This window comes from Anabrus simplex, chromosome 1 (assembly GCF_040414725.1).
Source record: "Anabrus simplex isolate iqAnaSimp1 chromosome 1, ASM4041472v1, whole genome shotgun sequence".
Taxonomy (NCBI): Eukaryota; Metazoa; Arthropoda; class Insecta; order Orthoptera; family Tettigoniidae; genus Anabrus; species Anabrus simplex.
In genome coordinates, this window is record NC_090265.1 from 1,726,886,009 (window position 1) to 1,726,913,418 (window position 27,410).

Consider the following 27,410-nt stretch of genomic DNA (forward strand, 5'->3'; position numbering starts at 1 on the left):
CTTCTTGCTAATAGTCAATTCAGTAAGCTAGTAGTTCTAAATTTTATGAGTCTTCTTAGCTTGCTGATTAACAATCATTACTCTACTTTTGATAATATCATTTATAAGCAGAATGGTCTGGCAATGGGCTCACCGGCCTCCAGGATTTTGGCAGAGATTTATGTAGATTTCCTGGAAAATAATGCTATAATCAACAACTTAACATTCAATAATATTCATTTCTGGGCTAGATATGTGGATGATACTTTCATAATTCTCGACGAACGGTCCACATATAAAAAACATACTCTTGATAATCTTAACAGTTTAGATCAAGATAAAAGATTTACCTTAGAATCCGAGAATAATAATCATTTAAATGTTTTGGACATAACAGTTACTCGATCACTTTCTTCTTTTTCATATAATATCTATAGAAAACCTACTCAGACTGCTATCACCATTCCGGTTGACAGAGCCTTTAGAGTTCCTATGTCAAAAAAGAATTTGTATAAAGAATTAAATTTAATTTAGGCGATAGCTAGAAACAATGGTTTCAAGAATGTCTTCATTGAGAGAATCACCAACAAGTTTAAGTACAGTACTGTCCTAATACCACCCTTCTGAGAAGAAAACCCAAAGTTAATACTTCTTCAACTTTCACCTTTACAAATAAAATACACAGTATCACCAACATTTCCAAAAAGCATAACACCAAGATTTCTTATAGAAGTAATAATAGAAGCATTGACATCCTGCATAACTCCACTTCATTAAATAGAAATAATGTTTTTCATAGTTCCAGAGTGCACAGACTATGCTGTCATGACTGCAGCAGTTCTTATCTTGGACAAACAGAGAGAAATTTTAAAATCAGATACATGGAACACGTTAATGCCGTTAGATACAATAGGTTTTTGGCAATGGGGCAGCATATGAAAGATTTTCAGTATAATTTTAACATTGATCAGGATCTCACAGTTCTACAGGTTCTTAATAAAAGTACTTTGCTTGATATCACTGAGAGCTGTTTCATTCACCTGGATCAACACTTTAATGCTGGTTTAAATCTCAATGATATTTCTGAGAAACCAAAAGTATTGTTCGATTTTTTGATAGCATTTTTCAGACTCAGAAAAGCTTCCAATAGCAAATCAGTCTTTCAAAGCATACAGAAATCGTTCTCATGCCACGCCCTCTCACTGCATCGCCCTACATAATTCTCCTCTCTGTTCCCTTTTTCCTTCATTGCCATTAACTCTAAGTACCTCCTTCTCCTCCCCACTTTCCCCACCTATCCTGGTATCTCCCCTGATCAACTTCTACCCCTTCCCCTCCAACACAGGTACATTGGTCACGGTGTCTTTCGGTTCTCAGTGTCTTCTCTAACGTCTGATTACACACATCACGCACGCTGCCAGAGGTTAGTCTCATATTCAAGTTAATTCCTAAGACAGGAAAAAAGCAAAGTCACTTCCGTACAGGCCATGAAGGCCCTTGGAGGAGTGGAAGGTAAAGGCTTCCACCATTGTTAACCTCGGCACGTGATGGGGTAGAGTGGTTAGCTCTATGCCCGGCCGCCTTTGCCACCAGGAATTAACCTGGTACTCATTTTTGGTGTAGGCTGAGTGAACCTCAGAGCCATATACACCTCTGGAAGTGGAAATCTCGTTTCTTAAATTTAACGACTTCCTGACGGGGATTCGAACCCACGTCCTTCTGGGCAAACCAAGCATGCCTTTACCGCCTCGGCCAGGCAGCCCCTTCTTAAGACAGGACCTTATCTTTTTTCAAGAGCCTTTCTTAACATCCCCCTTTTTTCTTTATCTGCTTCAGGTCCCATTCATGTAAAAATTTGTTATAGAAAACTTAACAGACCGAATCCAGCCACCTTTTCTTAAGTTAGAGAAGACATGCATTTTACTCGCAAGGGAATCATTTCTCATAGAAGATCTCAGGACAAGTATGCCCCTACCGAACACCGGTGCATCAAAGAAACTGCTAGTAAATCTGACGGAGAAGAGAGAAGAAGTCCAACCAGACTTCTATGGCACAGGGGCAATGATAGATCGCTCATAGACAAAAGCTAATTTTGAATTAAGACATGTCATTACAAGATTAGCAGTTCACGGTTTTCATCACCTACTCTGCAAATCAAAACACTTCCACGACCCAAGTATAGACTGTGAGTGCAAACTATGTAGAAAAACGTGTGAACAGTACTACATTGAATTCTGTACAAGAAGAACAATGTTTATAAGTGATTATGCAAATATGTAACCCATCAATGTAATCTATATTCTCTATTATGGCTATTTGGCTGCATTAAATATATTATTATTTTACTATGAAAAACAGAGTTTGAAGTTCCTTCATGTTCTCTTTAGTTCGATATTTTGTTACGTCTTAAAGACTGGTTAAGCTATTTTAACAAACAATTTTTTTTAACCAATGTTACAATATATTCTTAATAAGACTAGTTAGGCTATTTTAATGACCGATCTTTTTTAACCAATGTAAAAATATTTCTTAATATTTGCACCATTTACTTCAAGACTCGGTGAATGTTCATCAAGAAGACTTTCATACAAATATTCTTGTGAAAAAGGAAATATGGTGTTGGACTTTTAAGATAGTGATATATAAGTTATCCTCAGCTCATTGTTAATCTGGTCACATGTCATTCAACATTTTTTAATTCAGAGAACTCTTGTCAAGAGGATGTTTACACAAAGCTTTAAGATAATTGGTGCTATATTTTGTAGTTAATGTAGTTAATGTGCCACCAAGGTATGACCTTATAGAAGACTTGTGTGTGAACAAAGCTATACATGATGTAAATATAAAAATCAAGAGATTAATTAAGAGTTTTAGAAATGTCTATGTAGTAGATACTTTAGGTCTTGGCAGGCAAATGTTCACTAGGCATGGGTTACACCTGAATGGTAATGGAAAAGCAACTCTCTGTAGACAAATTGCTACAATTATCAACAGAGATTTGCAAACTAATATGCACTTAAGAAAACCTATACCACTAAGTAAGCATATACAGGAAAACTTGCCAGAAAACCCAGATCTTTAAATCAAGATCTATGTACAAAGATCTGGGTTCCAGGGACGTTCTCAACTCATGAGTCAAATGTTACCCAATTACAACAGTCAAGTTTTAGGGAGGAAGGGGGTCTGAGATTGCTCTTGGTAAACTGTCAGAGTGTAGTAAATAAACAAATAAAATTCAGTACATTGATGGAATCTTATGAGACTGATGTGGTGATAGGAGTAGAATCATGGTTGAGAGAAGGGGTGGGTAATAGAGAAGTATTTCCAGAAGGATATACAGTCTATCGTAGAGACCGAGGAGATAAAAAGGGTGGGGGTGGGGGGTGTTTATTCTGGTAAAGGAAACTTATTGTTCACATGAATGGTTTACCGATGATAAAATGATGATAAAAAGGGATAAAATTAGTTTGTGATAATATGAAGGAGGTGGGAATTATCGGAATATATAGGCCTGGAAGAGAGGAAAGAGACATGGAAATATTTGAGAAAATAATAGATTATACTCATAAAAACAATAATAATGATATGGTAATAATTGGGGGAGATCTAAACTTGCCTGAAGTTGAATGGAATGGAGTTGCAAGTGAAGCCCATGAACAGAAACTGGCAAATAAGTTAATTTGGGAGGGAGGATTTACACAAGTAGTACAAGAACCGATCGTCTCAACAACTTGCTAGATGTATTCTTGGTTAAACCATGGGAAATTGTTGATAAAACTGAGGTAATTGAAGGAATAGGTGACCATAAGGCTGTAATAATGGATGTAGGACTTGTACCAAAAATGATTAATAAGAGGGTCACACAAGACAAGAAATTATACAGAAAAACTAAAGTTGATGAATTTGGGACTTACCTTAAATCACAATTCAGTTGTTGGATAAGTGAAGGGAGTAATGTGGATACACTTTGGGCTAAATTTAAAGGAATCATTTGGGAAGGAGAGAAGAGATTTGTACCTGTTAAGAAGGATAAAATGATCTCAGACCCTGTTTATTATACAAGGGAAATAAGGAAATTAAAAAGAAAATGTAGAATAGTAAACAGGAAAATCAAAGAGGGTAGGGAGAATAGAGAAACTAGAAAACAGCTAATGAGGGAACTGAATAGAGTGAAAAAGGAAGAAAAAGAGAAATATATGAATGGCATACTTCAAGAGGGTAATGACCACAAAGGGAAATGTAAAAAGATGTATTCATATATTAGGAATCAAAAAGGAAAAGGAATCCAAATTCCTACAATGGTGGGAGAAGGGGGTGAACACTATTCAACAGATACTGAGAAAGCAAATCTATTTAGTAGGGACTTAAGAGATTCAGCAGATGATTGTCAGGAGTTGGAAACAGTAACAGATGATAGAGAGGGAGAGACACATAGAGAAACAAGAAGTTTCTCATTCACAAACGAAGATATTTTCAGAGATATCCAACTGCTTCAGCAAGGAAAAGCAGCAGGAAGTGATCAAGTTTTTTGTAAAATACTGGAGAGTTTAATAGCAAAGTGCATCAGAGGGATATGTGATGATAAAAATTGGTTCAGAAAGAAATTTTCTTGTGAGGCACAACTGGTGGGATTTCAGCAGGACATATAAGATCAGTTGGATTCAGGAGGCCAGTTAGATTGCATAGCCATAGATCTTTCCAAAGCCTTTGATAGAGTGGAACATGGAATATTATTAAAGAAATTGGAGGGAATAGGATTGGACGTAATGGTTATACGTTGGATAAGAACATTTCTAAATTCAAGGGTTCAGAAAGTCAAAGTAGGAAATAATATATCACAGGAAGAGAAAGTTTGGAAGGGAATCGCACAGGGTAGTATAATCGGTCCGTTACTTTTCTTAATATACACAAATGATTTAGGGAACAATATAACATCAAAAATAAGATTGTATGCAGATGATATAATTGTTTGTAGGGAAATAAATAACATTGAGGATTGTTCAGAATTACAAAGGGACCTTGAAAGTATCCAAGAGTGGGTTGAAGAAAATAATATGAAGGTTAGTGGAGGCAAATCAACTGTTACAACATTTACAAACAGGAGCTTTAAAACTGAATTTGAATATACTTTGGATGAGGTAGTTATCCCAAAAGATGGCAAGTGCAAATACTTAGGTATGAGATTTGAAAGTAATTTGCACTGGAAGGGTCATGTGGATGACATTGTTGGGAAAGCATACAGATCTTTACATGTCATAATGAGGCTACTTAAAGGATGCAACAAAGAATTAAAAGAAAAAAGTTACTTAAGTATGGTTCGTCCATTATTGGAAAATGCAAACAGTGTTTAGGATCCTCACCAAGAATACCTAATAAAAGAAATAGATAGTGTGCAGAGGAAAGCAGCAAGATTTGTAACAGGGGATTTCAGGAGAAACAGTAGTGTATCAGAAATGTTAGAGGAACTTGGGTGGGAAAGTTTAAGCAAGAGAAGGGAGAAAAGTAGACTTACAGGATTATATAGAGCCTATACAGGAGAAGAAGCATGGGGAGAAATCCGTGAGAGGCTTCAGTTGGAAAATAATTATATTGGCAGAACTGACCACAAGTATAAAATTAGAAGGAATTTTAGCAGAAGCGACTGGGGTAAATTTTCATTCATTGGGAAGGGCGTGAAGGAGTGGAACAGTTTACCAGGGGTAGTATTTGATCCTTTTCCAAAATCTGTACAGGTATTCAAGAAGAGAATAAACAGCAACAGGGAAAATAAATGAAATGTTAGAGGGCATTCGACCAGTGCAGGCTACTGTAAATAAAATTTGTGTGTTAAAAAAAAATTAATTCCATCCCCTAGTCCATGGAGTTTGGACAGCCAAAGTAGGGGACTGCCTGTAGGGGTGAAGTACAGTGGGGACTTCGAGGGCCTTGGGACCATTACGGTAGCTGTGAAGGCCCTTCAGGAACTCTGAAAAGTGGTGGCAAAAGGGGGCTCTGGTTAAGACGCAGCAGGTCGTTATGCTACTTAGGTTCCAAAATGGGTTAAAAAAAGTAAATAAATGCAATGTAAATTTTAATCTTATACCAGTTGCATAGTATTATTTGAAGTAATTCCACATACTGTATATGAGTTGACTATGCTTGTAAGTATAGGAGACATTATAAGTAGAATTTTGTAAACAATATAAATTTATTAAGGGTGATCTGTTTGTTTAATAGAAAAAAAAATGTTAGCACAAATTGTATATTATTGTATTCTAGAAAAAAAAAATTTCTTCTCTTGTTAATTTAAAATTTAGTGGTTGACAATAATGTATTTTAGTGTACCATTTGCCACCGAGGTAGACACCTCATTTGCAAATAAAGAGTTTTTGATTTGATTTGATTTTTAGGTTAATGTTATAAGTTAATGTTCACGGCTCATGTTTTTAATCAAGTCATTCCTCATTTGTAAGATTTGTGTACCATACACTTTTATGCATTGTTTTTGTAACCTTGTCATTCTATGTTTTTCTAATTTTGTGGCTGAAGATGATGCACACCAGCATCAAAACCGGTCCTAAGAATAATAAAATGTTATAATTAATTTTATAACATTGTATGGCATTGAATAGGTAGACCTTTCTTGTTCTCATTTGATTCTTGGTTCAGTACAGAATTAATATGAAGTTTTTGAACTTGAATGAATGATTACTTTGATCAAATTACGAAATCCACATGAGCGAAGCCATGGGTAATTGCTAGTTGATTATATAATTGTCCGCAAGAAAGATCTTCGCAACGTTTTTATCACCAAAGCAATGACAGCGGATTACTGTTGGACAGATCACCAACTTATCAGATCAGTTATGAATTTGTCACTATCTGCTCAGAGGAGAAAACAATGGAAGAGCTGTAAACACGCTTTTGATATCATGAAATTTGGAATTTCAGAATATGTCTCACAATATAGAGATCTGCTTCATCAGACACTGTCGGAGGAGTATCATCAGGATGTAATGTAACACTGGGAGAGCCTGAAGACCACTATGTGGGATGCTTGTAAAGAAATGATGGGTTATAAGACCAAGAAATATTGGGATTGGTTTGATGAAAATGATGAAGGGATTGATCTCAGAGAAGAGAAAAGCCTTGCAAGTATGGCAAAACGACATGAAATGCCTCACAAAGAAAGAAGCCTTTTGTCTTGCTTGGCAAATGTCCAAAGAAGAACCCACGTGCTCAATAATGCATGGTGGACAACCAAAGCAAAAGAGCTGCAGTATCTAGCAGACAAAGATTCATGGCAATTCTTCCAAGCCATGAAAGCAGTTTATGGTCCCACCACCTCTGGTAGAAATCCACTCTGGTCCAGCAATGGGAATATACTTCTAAAAGATCAGTTCTCCATCATGAATAGATGTAAAGAGCATTTTGAAGGTCTCCTGAATCAGGAATCAGTTGTTGACGAACAAGTGTATGATTCAATAGAACAAGCACCCATCAAATAAGAACTTGGCTCCCTACCAACACTGGGTGAAGTTAAGCACGCTGTTAATCCAGCAAGCTGAAACAAGACCATCGGTCTTGATGGTATACCTGAGGAACTCATAAGACACTTACATGAACTGATTGTTAAAATTTGGAACACTGAAGAAATGCCTCCCGATTTCTGAGATAGTCTTATAGTTCCAATATTTAAGGAAGGTGATCAAACAGACTGTAATAACTATCAGGGGAGTATCATTACTGACTTCCTCGGGCAAGCTTATTGGTCGAATTTTGACAAATCGTATACTACCCTTAGTGCAGGAAATACTACCAGAGAGCCAGTGTGGCTTTAGGCCTTGTAGAGGAACCACGGATATGATATTCAAAACTCGTCAGCATCAGAAAAAATGCAGAGAACAAAATAGACCTCTTTATATTGCCTTCATTGATCTCACTAAGGCATGTGATTCTGTAAACCATGATGCTTTGTAGAAGATTTTAGGATTGTATGGTTTCCCACAGAAATTTATTTCCATGTTGAAAGTGTTCTATGCTGATATGATGGCAGCTATTATCGGTGCCAACTCTGTTGGAGAGCCATTTCATATCAATACCAGTGTTAAGCAAGGCTGTGTGATTGCCCGCACTTTGTTTTCATTATATTTAGCTGCTGTTATGCAGTTAGTCAAGGACGTTCTTCCTCCAAGAATACAGATAAATATTATAGACTGGATGAGAAACTATTTAATTTGAGCCGTCTAAGGGCAAAGACTTGTACACTTTCTACAGCATTGGTTGAGTTACAGTATGCTGATGATAATGCAGTTGAAACTCAGTCTGAAGAAGAACTAGTGTTAATCCTGAATGCCTTTTCAACTGCAAACAGAAAGACTGGTTTCAAAGTGAATACCAGTAAGACACAGATTTTCCATCAACCATCCCCTGGAGAAGGACATAGGCAGATCAATGTCTCCATCGACGGAGTGAGCTTTCAAATAGTAAATCCTTTCCTTATCTTGCCAGCACCCTCTTATCAAGTGCAAATAAAGATTCGGAAATCCAATTTAGAATCGACCGTGCTGGAGCATCTTTTGCCAAACTACAATCCCCAGTATTTGACAATCATGATTCTATGCCTCCTGTATTGAGCTGTTTGGTCACCTACGGACTCACAGATGAAGAGGAGTTCTGATTGAAAGACCAACCTACTCATCTTCGAGTGTTTGCTATTGTATTGTATTAATACAAACACAATTGCTGATTTCAAAAACACACAAAATGGATAACAAAGCTTTCACTCAAAAGCAGCCACTGTTAGCCAAGGCCATGTGCTGCATTATAATTAAGAGCAATGTAGTACTTGGACCAGCAGCCAGAGAGGGTAGGGAAAGGGAGAGCGCGCAACAACCTGGGATCGGCGTGTACTGGTTGCTATAGTAACTGTCATCTGTAACTGAGAACTGTCAGAACACACTCCACGGTCCTTGCTTCTCTCATAATACCAATATAAATGGTCCACTATTGGACATTATAAATTTTCCAGCTAACTCATTCCTGGTTGCCAGCGTTTTACTCCAATGTACTAAGTTGGGCTCCTCAGTTGGTAAATAGCACACCCACCAAGATGCATGGCTAGTGCATACAGTGGAGGCCACTGTGTAGGCCATTTGGAGCCACCGGCAGTGCCAATGTACTATGAGAGACTTTGTCTCATTACCAAAAATCGATGCCTGCCTGGCCATTAGATGCTTGTCTCAGCACATCAGGTACATCCTGTTAGCCGCTATGGGGCTAATTGCCGAATATACAATACTATCGTGAGTGATCTCTGAAAGTTCCACATTCTTCTACGTCATACGATTTTCTCATACTAAGATTTTACGTATCCTAAGTAGTGTTAACACACTGAGGTCTTGCTCACTTTCATACATTTTAATCCACCGGATTGGCTATTTTTCATTAACATCAGATTTTTAAATTAACTACTACAGTAGTTTTGAACTTAGATGATTTTTGATTTCATACTTTCTACTTCATATCTGTAACAGCTGTCATACAATTGATAGATCCCTTGCCATGGAAATAGTGGATTGATACTGGTAGGTTTTTCATTTTTTAATAAGTTCAACGTATAACTTTAAATAATAAAATATGGCTGCTATTGAGTTTGTTTGGATTTTAGGCCATTCAGAATTGTTTGTACAAGAGCTAAATCTACACAATAATTTGAGGTACAGAAATATTACGTGTGATCTGTTAGGTCTGTTCATTTAGTAGGAATCACTGTTTCTCAGTCTATGTTCATCCACGGCCACGATTACATGCACATTGCTGTCAATTCGACACAGCTCTGACACAATTTGAAAGGAAGAATGTGATGTTCGCTGCCATCGATTTCTTTTAAAAAATGCTGTGAAAGAAATCTTATACTGCAGTGCCGATCAATACACAAAGTTACAACGATGCAAACCAGAGAATGAACATTGTGCAGACTTCATTCTCCACAGCACATCACACAGTCTGTACAGAATACAGTCTTCGACCTCAATGTGTTAAAATAGTTTTTTTACTTTATCATTACTTATATTTATATTTACTTATATTTAAAGGTGTATTCTGATATTTCTTAACATTTTATGCACTGCTTTACATTGCTGGTAGAAATATTCCTTACATCGTATTTGTATTCTCTAATTTTGTGAGGGTAGGAATGGATTACTACAATTTTCATACTGGTGGTTGTTATTTTGCAGTTTACTGCTTTGACCTACTCAAATACAATACAGATTCTTCGCTAGGGTTCTTTTTAATGAAGTGGTTATTAACATATAGCATTAGTTGTAACTTATTAAGCAGGATTCTTAGTAAAAGAAAAAAGATCTCACAATGAGAGTCTTTCTTCCTCTTCAGTTGTCCTGCAGTTGGTATTTACATGCCTATAGCCTACTGTGATGTCCTTTAAGCTTCGGCAGTTATAATGTCCAATAACGGACCATTTATATCGGTATTATAGATCTTACGGAAGCTAGCGAATGAGAGTTGTTCAGTTTCATTTCGCCAGGATCTCTGACAGCCATACCCTCTTGGAAGTGCACTCCAGTGCATTACGATGAGGTTTACTGTAATGTGCGTGTATTTATGAAACAAAATTGTCGATACGTGAGAGTTTCTTTGTTTTTGAATCTATCTTTCCCTGTGCTTTTGAAGGTTAGCTAAATAATTAGGATTATATTCTTCAATAGAAATGTTCTAGATCGTGCATATTGAATTTTTCAGACAGTTATCCTTACTCATAGTGGCTACCATACTTTACAAATGCCACACTCAAGACATAGATCTTATTCTCTTCAGATGCTGTACTGTTGCGTTCTATTTTGTAAAAGTAGAAAAGAAAAAATTAACGGTACCGTTATAAGTTTTAAAAATTATAAATCTCATTGTGGGTCCATGTTGAGCAACGTACATCTTTGTAAAAGAATGTTTTTTGAGAGTCCACCTTTTCAATTTATTATGCTTTTTTAATTGATTTACATAAATATTTTTACATTATTGTTTTATCTTAATCAGGACATGTTTTGCCTATTACTAAAAATAAAATAAAACATGTTCCCAAAACATCAATAAATTTCCACACGTAAAAGCTCCATCCCCACCCTTCCCCAAATCCATACCCCTCTGCGTGACACACACAGATAAAACACGAGGCACACGGAATTAGTCATCGCCAGTCACACAGAAGGTGTCACAAGACCAAGCCACCCACAAGAGGAGCAAGGGGGTGAGTAAGAGCCTGCTAAGACAAATTTTTTTCGTTACAAACTCTCAATCAACCAATATCAACCCTTAAAAGAAGCAACAAGACCACAATAAATGTCACAATGACCTTGAGAACTCCCCCTCTTCGAACTCAGACAGTGACAGGTGGCAATATTTTACATAATTTTAATCACCATAAAGCAACATTCAGACAACAGATCATACAATATCTTATGAAAACACCACCCAATTCCACTCCCAAGGTGACACTCAAGTCCATGCAGATTCCAGTGAGAGCACGCACATTGGTTATTACAGACTAAATAACCCAAACCAACCAATGACATCAAAAGTTTATAAAGCATATCAATCATGTTTTTATCAAATGTACAATAATTGTAAACTTACACTTTTTTTTTAGTCAGAGCAATTGTATGCAAATTTTTTTATATATAGGACATGTAAACACTATTCACTAGTCATAACAATTAACATCAGCCAGATCCCACTATCGTCAGCCCTGAAAATGGTTTTCCGTGGTTTCCCATTTTCACACCAGGCAAATGCTGGGGCTGTACCTTAATTAAGGCCACGGCCGCTTCCTTCCAACTCCTAGGCCTTTCCTATCCCATCATCGCCATAAGACCTATCTGTGTCGGTGCGACATAAAGCCAGTAGCAAAAAAAAAAAAAAAAAAAAATTTAAAGTTTTAAATTTCATCGGCGTTTTTCCATCACTTGTCACATGCATTTTGCCTGCACGACATCTCAGGCTTGGTTTTTCAAACTTTCTTGCTCCCACTCCCCTCCTAGCCATTCGATGTGATGGTGTTTCTACACAGGCTAACTTTCGGCCTGAATTTTCAACCCAGTGATTTCATCCTGTTTTGAATTGTTACAAAACCAAAATTTTGCAGACTAAGAGGTCCGCAACCTCGCTATGTGCACTTATTGTTCATTTCCATCTGTTTCGTTTGTTTTCATTTGTTTTCTTCTTAGGTTAACACAGTTTTTAGATTCAGTTATGTTTTGTATTAACCCCTGTTTTCACTGAATTTTATCGCAGCGAGTTGTTTATTGCTCCATAAGATGATGTAAATATTGTATATTGTGCTGTTTTTATTTCCGTCATGTCTCTCTCCTATTTTTTCATTTGTTCCTTCATTATGTTTTTTGGCACATTTTTAGCCGGTATTATGTAGATTACTTCAACTCCCCCCCCCCCTTTTTGTCACTGAAGATGGCTCAAACAAGTCAAAACATGTTTGAATTTTATTACTCCATCTATTTATGGAATTGTATGATGTATTGAATTAGGAGGATACATTTAATTTTACCTTTGTAAAGTGAAAACTGTCAATACGGTATGATTCTAATATCTTGTAATCTCTAGGTTTAGTTTAAACTTGGTTATTATTTTAGGAAATTAGTGTTATTTATTTAAGCCTGCTTGGTGGCCATTGAAGTCTAAATGGTCTGACACTAAGGTTAACCGGTTTGAGTCTCATTGGTCGAAAAATGTTCACCATCAGAATGTTGGCCGGCAGGGTAGGGAAAGTGGTGGTATACAATTTCTAATCACTACAATGAATCCCAAAAACCTGGATTAAATTCCAAACTTCTCCACCGTGCTCATATGGAGTGTGGGCATATGACACTTGATGGTGATTCATCTGTCGGACGGAAATGTAAAAGCCTTGAGCGGATCACTTGGTGCTATTCCACAGGATTAGGCTATGTGCCGGCACTGGGTTTCACCCTCTCCCTTCCTATTGTCATGTATCACATCATTCATTTCATATCATTAACTCCTCTGATGAGGCTGACATCAGGAAGGGCATGCGGTCATAAAAACCCACCACGACAGATTCATTTCATCTCATAGCTAACCCCTCAGAGAAACGGGACATGGGTTGGACAAAAAGTGTTATTTATTTAAGATGTATTTGTTGCATATATTGTTTTATTGAATCATCTATAATTGGGCATATAACCTATTGATGATAAATCTCTCTATCTATCTATCTATCTATCTATCAAAGACATGCGGAGAATGCTTCGGTAAACAAATTTCTCAAAGCCCTTGCTCATGAATTCCTCTTTTAAAAAATACTCACCACCAAAGGATTATATCTGAAACACTCTCTATAAACAGACTTATTTTGTGTCCATGGACTAGCTCTCTTGCATGAGAATTTGCTTTTGCATTTCATCCGTAAGGTTGATGTCACTGAAACGACAGTTGTTTATGAGAACAAGTCTCAGGTAGTCCCTAAGGCACCAGGCTCCTGGTGTTCATTACTGAAGAGAGAGGCGTGGTCGCAGATGGTAACGATGATCTGAAACAAAACATATATTTAGGTTCTTTTTGTTTGTTGAATGCTCAAATAATTCAGGAATATTTATCAAAGAAAAATATTTTGATACCTGCAATAATTTTTCAGTTAATATTTTAAAGGCAGCAACTTATATAACATGTCAGTATGTCTCAGTATATAACATAAATTACATCCCCCTGTATCCCCTGCCTGTCGTAAGACTAGGGATCAGGCACTCTCAACTTGGTGAAAACAGTTCCCCCTAGCTGAGTTCTGCATTCCTTTCATTTACTTGTGTCCCTCCCTTGGTCAACTCTCGTTCTTTTCCGTCCTCGATGCTATTAGGTTTCCAAGGCCTAGGGACTTCCATTTTCATGTCCTTCATAGCCCTTGCTCTTCTTATGCCAATGCCTTCATTCTTCAAAGTGTCGAACCTCTTCCATTAGTATTAGGGGTCGCCACCTATGTTTAGAGCCCTGCGTGGATATACAAAATATTATTCCCATCCACTCCACATCTGCACTTCCTGCAGCTGCACCCACATCCGCGAATGTTTATCCGCGGATATTGTACATATTTAACTACAGTACATTACACCCAAGGTATTGAAACAGATAGATCTGTTAAAACAACACAATAAGCCTAATACCTGGCACCAGAACTCCTACAGTCACAGGTTTATGAGGGATTTCCTATTGAAACAACTACCGACGTATTGACTTTTGTTCCTTCCGTTAATTGTGGGCAGGAGGCATTTAAGCATAGGTCAGATTTATGGCTTTATGGTCTCAAGGCTCTTTATTTATCACCATTCTCCCATACGATCATCAAGGGTCAGCGAACCACAAGCAAAAATAAGAGTGTACCTGAGTGAAAATCAATAAACTTTATTATTTAGAAATTATCAGCAAAATTATCTGCACTGCCATACAATTTGTATCTGAGGATATCTGCATCCGTGCAGGGCTTTAACTATGTTGCCTATCCAATCTTCCTGTGTAAACATCTTTCCTCTTTCCACTCCAAGTTTGCGTGAGTACCCTCATTCTTCTGTTTCTTTTTTCTTCTAGGATAGCTATAAAGAGGACGTCTGTCCAGTTTTACTTCCTCTGAAAACAACACCCAGCACGTCATCAAACTTCGTCCACCAGGGAACATGGTCACCTATTCTCGACTGCCATCTAGAAATTAGTAGCGACATTAATTTTAAATAGTGCCATGAGAGGCCGATATAGGGATCCGACAGTGATATCCTGTATTAGATCTTAGGTAAGCGTCTGGCAATCATCAGTGGAAATGCATTGAGTCACTTTCAAATAAAACTGTGTCCATTTCCTAGATAACTTTGGCCATGCTGTTCATACCAGAGAGAGAGAGACAACCGTAGAACAGGGTGTACTGCACCGTAACAGCATGTATTATGATAGTAACATATCGTAATGCCATTCAAATTTTCACACTATTTATACAAGAAAATGAACTTTTATGTTTTTAATTCTAAATTCCCCTGTTATACAGCTATCCCCAACATGCATATATATATACCATATGCTGTAAATGGTGATTTATTATTGACAGTGAATTATGTAAAACATCTAAACAAATCTGTCTACATTGAGAGAATTTTCAAGCAAATTATAAATGTGAACATGTTTATTTTACAGAACATTAGTGTTAGTTAATGCATATCTACTGCCAGCCACTTGGATGTTTTCAAATAATATGAAGTTATAGAAAAAAAAGTTAAATTATAAAATACAACATATCTCCTTTTTTCACACCCTGAGAAAGTCATGGGTGTGCTTGGCTCTGTTTTACAGCCAGATGGCCTACCAACATCCAGCATTGCTCGTTCCTGTCATGTGTTATGTGTATATGGACAAACATAAACGCCCAGGCCCCAGTCCAACGAGTTGGCCAGCAGTGTTTAAAATGACCTACCAGGTCAGGAATTGAAACTGGGACCCTGTGAACATCAGGTGCAATGCTGACCAATTCAGCCAAGTAACCAGAGTAACCAAGTAATCAGTAGTCATAATCAACATAAAATGAATGGTAATTAAATGATAAGAAGCAAAGCAAAGCAAAGTCATCTCTGTACAGGCCATGAAGGCCCCTGGAGGAGTGGATGGTAAAGACTTCCACTATCCGTAACCTCAGCACTTGGTGGGGTAGACCGGTTAGCTCAACGCCCAGCTGCCTTTGCCCCCAGGAATTACCCTGGTACTCATTTTTGATGTAGGCTGAGTGAACCTCAGGGCCATGTGCACCTCCAGAAGCGGAAATCCTGTTTCTTAAATTTTACGACTTTCTGATGGGGAATTGAACCCACGCCATTCTGGGTGAACCGAGCACGCCTTTACCGCCTCGGCCAAGCAGACCCTAATTAAATGATAATAAATGCAATTGTAAAATACACTTCAAAACTTGATTTGTCTAAGTGTTACATTTTCTCTGCTGGCGGTGTACCAAGGGCTGTTAATATGTTTGGCACATTTAAGAGAAATGGATTTCAATAAAACATTTAAAATAATAATTCTGTGCTTTCATGACTGAATTTCATTCAAACTAAATATTTAATGCTTTAAATTTAATCACATGGACATGCAAAATTAAGTGAAAATTTCTATGAATACATTGTTTTCATTCTTCCTTCCTAAGGAAATGACGAATGTAGCACAGCGAGTCTTAACCTCCAATAATCCTCTTACCATGCTTAAGACTCAAACATTGCCTACTGATGTAAGTGGCAGGATTGATATAACGGTTGTGTCAAGATGCTGCCTAGCTGAAGAAAGAACTTCTCTGTGTTAAATAGGGGAAGAATCGGTACACAAAAGAATTAGTAAGAAAAAGGAGTTAAAATACCAATTCTGAAGAAGTTGCATCTATTAAAGAAGCACAAAACATTTTGAACAAGGATGGTATTCATGAGCAACTTGTATTTATTTGTTTCAAATTGATGTGCATACCTTCAGCCATTAAGAAATTACAAGAAAAAGGACTGTCCATTCACATTAGTAACTGGAATTGATGAAGTTGAACAATCCCTACTGATCCTAACAAATCAAGTTTCCTCTGAAAAGCGCAGAGTGTGGTGTTAAGAAATCATCTCCACAATTTTAAAAACATTTCTGGTGTTCTCCAAGGCAAAGAACTGATGGTGCATCAATACTGGAAGTCTCTGATTTTGTTAAATTGCAGTATGGCATGTACAGTAGTGTGGAGAGAGAGAGTAAGTTTTCTGTGTGCAAAACCATTCTAAGTGCAAATAGGCACTAGTTTGTATTTGAGCAGCTGTTGCATCATGAAGACTTGTGAATTTCATTGAGGAACTGGAGCATTTTATTGTCATACAGTACACAATTTTTTGTTATTTTTTTGGCAATGGTTTTTACGATATACACTGCTAATTGGTATCAGATTCATGCCTGTTTCAACTTTTCTAGTGCATATTTTAACACAGTTTAACATATTTACATGCATATTTTGGCATTTTTAAGTACATAACTATCCAAAGTCTGGTTATTTGAATTCCAAGAGGATCTGCATCACTGTGGCAACAACTCCGTACTTAAAAATGACAAAATATGCATGTAAATATGTCCTAAACAGCGTGAAAATAGGCACTAAAAAATTTGAAACAACCATGAATCTGATACCAATTAGCAGTTTATACCATAAAAATCATTGCCAAAAAATAATGAAAAATTGCATATCATATGACAATAAAATACCAAATGGAAATTCCAAATTCCCATGTAGGGAATTAGATTCTTTTCCACCAATAGAGCATATCAAAAATCAGATCAAAAATTAGATGGATGGCTTTTCCGGCGTTTGCTCTATTAACCAGCGTTTCGTCTTAGGTCTGACACTAGACTCTTCAGAGTGGGATGTGTCAGACCCTACCCACTGACGCTGGGGTGTATGCAGATGAACCCATCAGAAGCCCATTCATGAAGCACAGTCTGACAACTGCATACGGGAGATAAAACTCCACAATGGAATCAATGCCCGCCCAGCAATTCCAAATGGAAATTCCAAATTCCCATGGAGGGAATTAGATTCTTTTCCACCAATAGAGCATATCAAAAATCAGATCAAAAATTAGATGGATGGCTTTTCCGGCGTTTGCTCTATTAACCAGACAAGCAACAGCAGCCGCCAAGATCGGCCACGTCACTTGAGGAGCTTCAGCTGTAATGAGCAACAAGAGGACATCTGTTTTAAAATACTGCATTTTATGCATTCCAAGCAGTCTTAAGTTACCTGTTATAATCCAATAACTGTCCACAATTATATATGTGTTGTCAGTAAGAATATCATGAATAATGGGTTCATATTAACCAAATGCAAGGACAATTTTATCTTATGGAAAGATTTTTAAAAGAGTATTTTAAATGTAACATGAAGAAATGGATGGTGTTTTTCTGTTTTTAAGACTCTGATCTTTAGTTCTAAGCACCAATTTTTATTTCAAGTGTACTCAGTGCATGGTTGTTAAGTTTTAGGAATTTTAAATGTTTTTGACTGTTCTGTATTATCTAATTCTGTCTGTTATGTCTACTTTCATCTAAACCATGGGTTTCCAAATGGCAACCTGCAAAGCCATATTTTGCGGTCCACGAGGGCTTTTAAAATAATATTTAAAGAAATGTGAATTTACAAATTTTTTTTCATAGCTCATTCCTAAAATGTAATAATTTTAATACCCTTTATAGACCCAAGTCGTTCTTTAATACAATAGAAGTTTCCTATTATGAGTAGGCATATAATGAGAACCCCGTTATAATGACAGTTTCTTCTCTCCCTTCAAATTTCCTATATTAAACTGTGCGTTAGCCTTCGGTTACAGTGAGAGCCATGTACTGACACATCCATTATTATGAGCGATTAATTGTGCGTGATTTTTTCCGTTACCAACATTTATGCACCCAGCGATTATATTGCATGCAATCAGTCATCTTCAGTATTGTTTCCTCGCTATGTCCAGAAGTGAGCTCTCTCTTCGACATTCAAAGGCGATGTCGGAGTCGATTAGTAATACCCATCGACTGCTGTTCCGTAAAGAAAAATGGAAATGAAATAGTAGAACATGTTTTCGTAATACATGCATAAATAACATGTCTGATAGCAGTTAACTATTAAAAATAAAAGCTGAAGTAAACGATCACTTAATTTTAATACTAAATACTGCAATTAAGTAGGAATGTGATACACCACAAGAGATGATAGAGTGCATCAGTGATTTCAGAGGTCCCCCTGTGGGTGGGGGCAGTAGAATAACACCCACGGTATCCCCTGCCTAGCGTAAGCGGCAATTTAAAAGGAGTTCCAGGGCCTCTGAACTTTGGAGCATGGATTGGCGACCACGGGGCCTTCAGCTGAGTCCTGGCATTGCTTCCACTTACTTGTGCCAGACTCCTCACTTTCATCTATCCTATCCGACCTTCCTTGGTCAACTCTTGTTCTTTTATGACCCCAAGCTATTAGGTTTCCAAGGGCTAGGTATTCTTTCATTTTCATGCCCTTTGTGACCCTTGTCTTTCTTTGGCGGATACAGTAGAGTCTCGCTCAACCGACCTTCGCTTATCCGACACTCCATGTTATCCGACACTGGTAGTCTTAATTTGAACTTTAGGTGGATGCAATTCTGGGACACAGGGTGTGGAGGGTGCGACTGTGGGACAAGCACTGGCAGTCATGCGGTAGGATTGTTCAATGTAGTATTGGTTGGGTGCGGATGTTATAGTTTTCATATCCTCTGTAAGTATGGCGAGTAAACTTAAGAAAGTGATTGTTTTTGTGGAAGACAAGTAGAGTGGGTTAAAGAGACTGGACAAAGGAGAAACTCTCCAAAAAGTGGCTTCAGATTATGCTGTTGGACGTGTTACAGTGGGAGACTGGAAACAATGAGGGAATAAATTGAAAAGTGGTGCTATATCAGAGCAACAAGTGATGCACTGAAAATTAGAAAAAAACAATGAAAAATGTAAGTACGAAAAAGTAAGTGAAGCACTATTTCTTTGGTTCACTAAAAACCAGGAAAAGGGCTTGCCAATTTCTGGCCCCATTCTGCAAGAAATGGCGGTGTATATCCAGAAGGAGTTTAATAAAGGGACCCTAATTTTACTGCCAGTGCTGGGTGGCTTGATCAGTGGAAGAAACGGTACAGCACTGGGCAGCTTAATATCTGTGGAGAAAAACTATCAGCTAAATTCGATGACGTTATGAAATTTAAAAGACAATTTCAAGTAATAATTCTTGCTGAAGGATTATCCGGTGATCAGATTTTTAATTGTGATGAGAATGGGCTGAATTTCAAGATGCTGACATCAAAACTCTTGCAGCCCAAGCCAAGACGTCTGCACCTGGCTACAGGTGTAGTAAGAAAAGAGTACTGCATCTACTGTACAATTGAATTAATAAGTCAATAAATAGAGTCCCGTAAAACATAGTACATAATACAGTATAGCCTTCCTGTTTGTTTTAGTTCATTTTCAAAGTGATTCCGTATTATCCGACATTTTCGGTGATCCGACGTACTCCAGGTCCCGTTTAAGACGGATAATCGAGACTCTACTGTACCTTCAGTTTTCAAAGTGTCAGATCCCTTCCATTTTTTCTCTCTGATTAGGGTATATATAGGATGGTTGCCTAGTTGTACTTCCTTCTAAAACAATAATCATCACCACCATCACCACCACTTATTTCAGAGATTAATTTTATATTTTCTCATGTCTGATTAAACTTTGGAAAGGCTATTATTATGCAAATTTATTGCAAGGAGGTTATCATTTCTTAGAATATCTTTACTTGGAATATGTTTTTATGATACATGTAGCATGATTAAGTTAGGTTAGGTGACGCTGTTTGAATAAGAAAACAAACATTTGCCACAAAATGCGATCAGTCATCTTCGGTAGGCTACTGTAACATTTTCTCTCTCTGTACACTTGCAAGCTCACTCCTCGACATTCAAAGACAATGTCAGAGTCAATTAGTAATGTCCGTCGACTGGTGATCTCTAAAAAATAATTCAAAATGAATGAGGATAACACCTTTTCATAATAAATGCATAAATAACATGACTGATAGCAATGTTTAACTTGTTAGAAACTAGGGCTGAAGTAATTGATCGCTTAATTTTTAATGTTATATACTGAAATTAAAGTAAGAATGTGATAGATCTCAAGAAATGGCAGAGTATATCTCTGATTCAGAGAATAGTTTATTTTTACTCACATCTGGTTAAATTTTGGAAAGGCTGTTCCCATGTAATTTTGTAGCGTTGAGGTTATCATTTCTCTACGTGTGCTTGATATACATTTTCATGATACATATGTGGTTAGGTTAGGTGACACTGAGAAGAAAACTGGAAAGTTTGCCACAGAGGCCTCTGGAGTGATACTATAATTTTTTCAGAAGGAAATTAGACATACACTTTCACGTAGTATCAGAGTTTAAAAAATAACAAATGAGCAAGTCGTAGTGTGGATATCATCTGCAAAAACGGAAGTTGTGAACAAACTTATTGCCATTTCATACCGATTTGAATGTGTATCGGGTTTTCCTGACTTTTACGGAAAATCGGATATAACGACAATCCATTATAGTGAGTAAATTTTTTTCCTTTATGAGTTCTCACTATAACGGACTTCTGATGCATTATTTTCTGTTTTTATGTATTCATTTGGTGTGAATAGATTATTTTTATAAAAAAATTAAAATCCAAATTTTGGTGGAAAATGCCAATGCTGGGATCCATACCAATTCTTGAACTCTATGCCAACTTCAATGTTGATATTTAATGCAACGTAGCATGCAATGAATACCAAGAAATACTTTAATTGCAACTGGTGTTTCAATTAGTTTCAATTCTTCGTTCTTCTCTCAATGGTAATACTGGCTGGTACACATTGCTGCACACTCGAAGAAATTTTCAGGGAAGAACTCCTGAAAGTATATTGCTGGGATTCTAGGCTCTTCAACTGCACATCACTATTCCTTTCACACTACTCCTACTAGAATTTCCTTCTTTAAGTATTGTTTTCACTACATTATTAATTTCATTTTGTCTTTAGATTTTTTTTTTTTTTGTGTCTCATTTGCCAAATAATTCAAATACTGACATTCTTGGGTTTTCTTCTTCCAAATTCAATTGTTCTGGGTATAATAGTGTTTATGTTTAATTCCACTCTTTTATGCAATCGTAAAATAGTGTTTTAAACAATTAAAATTATTAAACCTTCATTTCAATTGAACTATGCATATTATTTCATACTGGTACTTCTGTTCTATCTGCAGAATTTTACAAAAGTTGGCCTATTAATAAAGTGAGGACTGCAATGTTGCCTACGGGTTCCAGTGTGGCCCTCGAGCCTGTACAAACTGGAAAACCCTGATCTAAATTATTGACAAGCAGCTGAAGATGCAACATGTACCGATACTGCTAATTTTGATAATGTTTTTAATCCAACTTACTCTCAACCACGGATTGCACCCTCCTTTCCAAGATGCTAGTGAACACTTTGCCTGGTATACTGATCAATGAGATATTTTGATAGTTGTTACAATCCTTCCTGTTCCATTGCTTATAGATAGGTGCAATTAATGCTTTTATCCGATCAGAAGGTACCTTACTAACATATCATGCTAACCTTATTACTCTATGAAGCTATTTCATCCTTGCCTTCCCACTATATTTCACCATTTCAGGTCTAATTTCATCTATTCCTGCCACTTGACGACACTGCAATTCGTTTACCATCCTTTCTACTTCATCAAGCATAATTTCAACAATATCATTGTCCTCCTCCCCATGAGCTCTGTTGCTTGCAACATCTCCAGAAAGATTTCCTTTTATGTTGAGAAGATTTTCTAAATATTACTTCCACCTGTCCAGTGATTTTCTGGAATCAATAATGAGTTCACCTGAATTACCCCAAACACTCATTTCATTTCTTTCCCTCCCTTCCTAAGATTCTTTATTACTGTCCAGAAAGGCTTCCCTGCAGCTTGACCTAGCCTTTCCAGTTTCACCAAAATCTTCCCATAACTTCTTTTTGAATTCAGCAACTATTTGTTTTGCTCTGTTTCTTTCATATACATACAATTTCCTGTCTGCGTCAGTCCTTGTTTGGAGCCATTTCTGATAAGCCTTCTTTTTATGTTCACGAGCTGCTCTCACTTCATCGTTCAATCAAGATGTTTGCTTTTTCCCATCTTTACATGCAGTTGTTCCTAAGCAATCCCTTACTGTTTCTATTACAGCATCCCTGTATGCCACCCATTCTCTTTCCATATCCTGAACGTGCTTAATCTCCATTGTTTGGAACTTTTTGCTAATCGTATTCATGTACTTCTGTCTAATTTCTTGTCCTGGAGATTTTCTACCCTTATTTGTCTGCAGACAAATTTCTCTTTCTCTGCCCTAGGCCTAGAAATACTTTGTTCACTACAGATGAGATAGTGGTCTGTATCATTGAAAATTCTCTGGAAAATCCAAACATTCCTGAGAGATTTCCTGAATTCAAAGTCGGTTAAGATACAGTCTATTATGGATCTGGTGCCCCAAACTTCCTATGTGTTGCAGTGAATATCCTTATGCTTGAGGAATGTATTCATAACCGTAAAACCCGTACTAGCACAGAAGTCCAACAAATGCTCCCATTCCTATTAGCTTCCATATCTTCGCCATATTTACCAATCACCCTTTCGTATCCTTAGTTCTATTTCCAACTCTCGCATTGAAATCGCCCATTAGCACTATCCTATCCTTGCTGTTGACCTTGACTATGATGTCACTCAATGCTTCATAAAACTCGTCAACTTTATCCTCATCTGCACCATCACATGGTGAATACACTGAGACAAATCTCGTCCTATTCCTCCAACTGCCAAATCTACCCACATCATTCGCTCATTTATGTACCTAACAGAAAGTTCTACTTTCTTTCTTCCATAAGCCCCATCAATATTGTTAGCTCCCCATCGAACTCCATTTCATTCGCCAAGTTGTTTCCAAGGAGTTCCTCACCTGTCAGAGTGGAGTGGGACTCCATTACTCGCGTAGGTCAAAGGCTTGCTTAAAATGTTCTGAGCTTTGTAAATTGTGTGAAGCAGGATGCTACCATTACTCACACATAGTGCAAGTGAGGATATCTCCTCTAACGGGTTAGGGACTAACAGTGAATTGCATAGTCTGAGCCGCCTGAGCACAAGGAAGACTGTGACTCAGGATATGTCAGAGATGCCCACTCTGATTCAATAGCAACTGGTATCCTGGCTCTCAGGACCACTTACTAGGCCACTCAGCCATTGCCCATGGTTCGCAAACTAGGATATGACTACAGTAACCCAACCATGTCCTTGGTAATATAGATAAATTTCAGTATTTCACCAGTATTAATCGTCTCCTCTATCTGGACATTATCTTTATATCCAACTACCTTTACATATTGCCAACTGAATACTTCAGCCTGTTGGAAGTCCTCGCATATACCCTCCCATTATTCATTAATGATCCCTGGAATGTCCTTCCTGGAACTTCTTTCTTTTTTGGCCTTGAAGTGTCTATGTATATTCTATTTTTTTTGCTCCCTAAAATTCATATGGCTGCCAATTATGTTTGCCATCATGTTATCCTTAGCTAATTTTTTTAATGAATTGAACTTCCTAGTGAGCTCCTTCAATATCTCCTTATTCCCAGAACCATTCCTAACTCTATTTCTTCTAGTCTGCACTTCCTTCTTAATTTCTTTATTTCCCTTTTATATTATAATGGGTACTTAATATCCATTACCAATTTTAAAAGTACATACTTGTTTTTACACTTAGCAATTGCTTTAAACCCATTTCTTAGGTGGTTTACATTTTTATTTTCCATTGATCATAATTCCTTTTTTAAAAGTTTCCCCATACCCCTCTTATCAGCCATTTGGTATTGCCTTACAGTCCTGCTTTTACAACATTCCTCTCTAACTCATTTACAAGTAGTTAAATAACTGAATATTCCCTCTTCGTATGTCCACGATTTTTTCGGCTGGGTGGCGCTCCTCCCTGCTGCAGTTCAGTCGGCCCAATAATAATTCAACGGGCAGACGCCTAGTTGGCTGTCACCTCCCCTCACCATGCATCTTACTTATGCCTCATCAAGAATGTGGACACCACTCATTCCCCATCTGACATTCGCCAGGAACTTCGCCAACGTGGAATCGCAGTTCAAGCGGTTCTCCACCTCCAAGATGCTTCATCTGGTCACCCCTCCCCAGACATTGTGGCCTTTTTTCGTTTTCCGGAGCCGCCGGCATCATTCATCAAATACAGGGTATTACTCTATGGTGACATCCGTGAAGCAGTCCCTACTCCTGAGCATCTTTTACAGCAAATGGCTTCCCGTCCTGACTTTCCGGTCAATGTTCACCCCAGACCACCTCGCCCACCACCGCTGTTCCCACCTCCCCCTACCTCCATCACGTCCACCCTCACCACTACTACTACTACTACTACCTTCACCACTTCCGCCCATCATTCCCCGTCTACTGTTACTCTCACTACCACGACCAGCCACTCCTTCCCCATCATGTCAACAACCACCACCTCCCTCCCTACCACCCTACCCTGTTCACAGCCTTCCTCTGCCACCTCTATGGATGTCAGCAACACAGCTCAGTCGGCCCCTGGCGGCCAAGCAACCGCAGCTACCACAGTCTCTCGTCAATTTCCTATGCCGAGTTGTGTTGTCCGAGGTGTTGACCCTGCTATTATGAAAGAGGACATCCTGAACGAACTCCATACGGCAGGCATCCCAGCCCATCGAATCTTTCGTATCAACAACGCTCATGGTCCGACGTTCATGGTCCGTCTCCAACTTCCCTGCGATGAAGACGTCCATCAACTGGTTACTTCCGGAGTCCGCCTCCATCGTCGGCACCACCGCGTGGAACACTCTCGATCCCCGCCCTATACTGTCCGCTCCCCTCCTCTCACTTCTCCTAGTCGCTCTCACCCGGACCCGCCACCCACGCCACCCCGCCACCAGTTTACCTAACTGCTCCTCCACCCGCTTTTTTTCCGCCGTCCCTCCCAATTTTAGATCTCCTTCGCCTACTCGCAACTTCTATTACCAATATCACAACCACCCTCTACTATTTTATCTTGCGACACTTCCCTTGTCCTCCTTACACCAATTTCCCACCGAACCTGCAACCTGCCCCAGCGCAATATCTGTAAAACTCTAACTCGTAATTCTATGTAATTCTTGTACCACTCAATACCTACGAATTATTCTGTCACTCTCTGTAATATTTTTCTTTTTCTGAGATGCGCGCCCGAGATGCCTTGCTATGTAAATAAATTTCTCGTCCCTTTTCCCCATGGCATTTGCAGGGGTTCGCTCGCGCGGGGGCTTTGCGGCTCCTCCCTGGGTCCCGGCTTGTTGTCACAGTCTCCCTGCACCAATTCAATTACTATTCTCCCTGTCTGGTATGTACGACACATACCTCCTACATATTTCACTTTTTCTATGATTCTTCTCTTAACATACGGCTGAAGAGCTCCTTAGTTGAACTGATGGCCCGCCCCTCCTCATGTGAGGGGAATGAAATAACTTACTTCGCTTCGCTTAACTGAATATTGACAAGGCTGTTTTCAAATATCAAATGTGTATTTATTGAAATAAAGATGTGATCAATGCGGGCCATTAAGATATCAAACCACAATGGTAAAGTTAATAAACTAGGACAGGACTATACAGAGGATGATCAGATTGTTCCCATCCAAATGAAGCAATGATTTTCGGGTTCGATTAGCTGTGTGAGCTCACACATTGTCATGAAGTAAATGAATGCCCCTTGTGAGCATGCCATGCTACTTTTTTTGCACCACAGAGTTTATATAAAGCCTTACAATCAGTCTCAGTATTTATTGTGTTACCCTGCTGCAAAAAATCCACAAGCAACACACCCTGCCTATCCCAAAACACAGTGCACATGAGTTTACGAGCTAAAATTGTTCACCTGCACTTCATTTCTTTGGGTGATGTCGATTGTCTGCATTACATAGCTGTTTTGACTCTGGCATAACATAAGTCACCCATGTTTTGTCGCCGGTGACAATTCGGCTTAGGAACGCATCACCTTCGTTACTGTACCACTCAAGGAAATTCAAAGCACTACCTATGCGTTTGTGTTTTTGCACCTCTGTCAGCATCCTTGGTACCCAGTGTGAGGACACCTTCCAATAATTTAAGCATCCTGACACAGTCTCATAAAGAACACTCCTTGAAATTTCAGGCAACTCATAACTTAATGACGAAATTGTAAAACATCTGATTTCTCGAACCTTTGCATTGACTTTTTGCATCAAGTCTTCAGTAATGACAGATGGTCACCCACTACACTTCTTGTCATGGACATTAGGGCGGCCTTCTTCAAACAGCGTCACCTAACCTAACCATATATATAGCTTATCATGAAAACATATTTGAAATGCATGTAGAGAAATAACCTCCTCGCAAAAAATTTACATGTCAAAAACATATCAGATGTAAGATTTTTCAGGTGTTTGCTCTATTAACTAGCGTTTCGTCTCAGGTCTGACACTAGACTCATCAGAGTGGGATGTGTCAGACCCTACCCACTAATGCTGGGGTGTATGCAGGTGAATGTTCGTTTGTTTGTTCGTTCATTCGAGAACGTTTTCATTCCCCACCCTGAGGGGGTGGGGTGGGCCACCTGAAGGGTTACGCCCTCCCTCTGGCCGGGAGCTTGGGCGGGATTGAGGAGATTTGTGGAAAGTGGGAGATGGGAAAAGGCGATGTGAAGAATAGGGGATGGGAAAGGTAAGGCCTCGTGGCTAAGGGGGATTTAGTGTTATGATAAGTTTT

The 27,410-nt window shown here is 38.3% G+C and overlaps 1 long non-coding RNA gene across 1 annotated transcript in view; it reads right to left on the reverse strand.

Annotated features, from left to right (window-relative positions):
• Window positions 1–27,410, reverse strand: part of LOC136882394 (uncharacterized) — a 46,068-nt gene that overhangs the window by 8,974 nt on the left and 9,684 nt on the right. Inside the window, exon 2 of the long non-coding RNA XR_010861168.2 lies at window positions 13,319–13,540. This is a non-coding gene — a long non-coding RNA (uncharacterized lncRNA). The remainder of the gene's footprint in view (window positions 1–13,318; window positions 13,541–27,410) is intronic.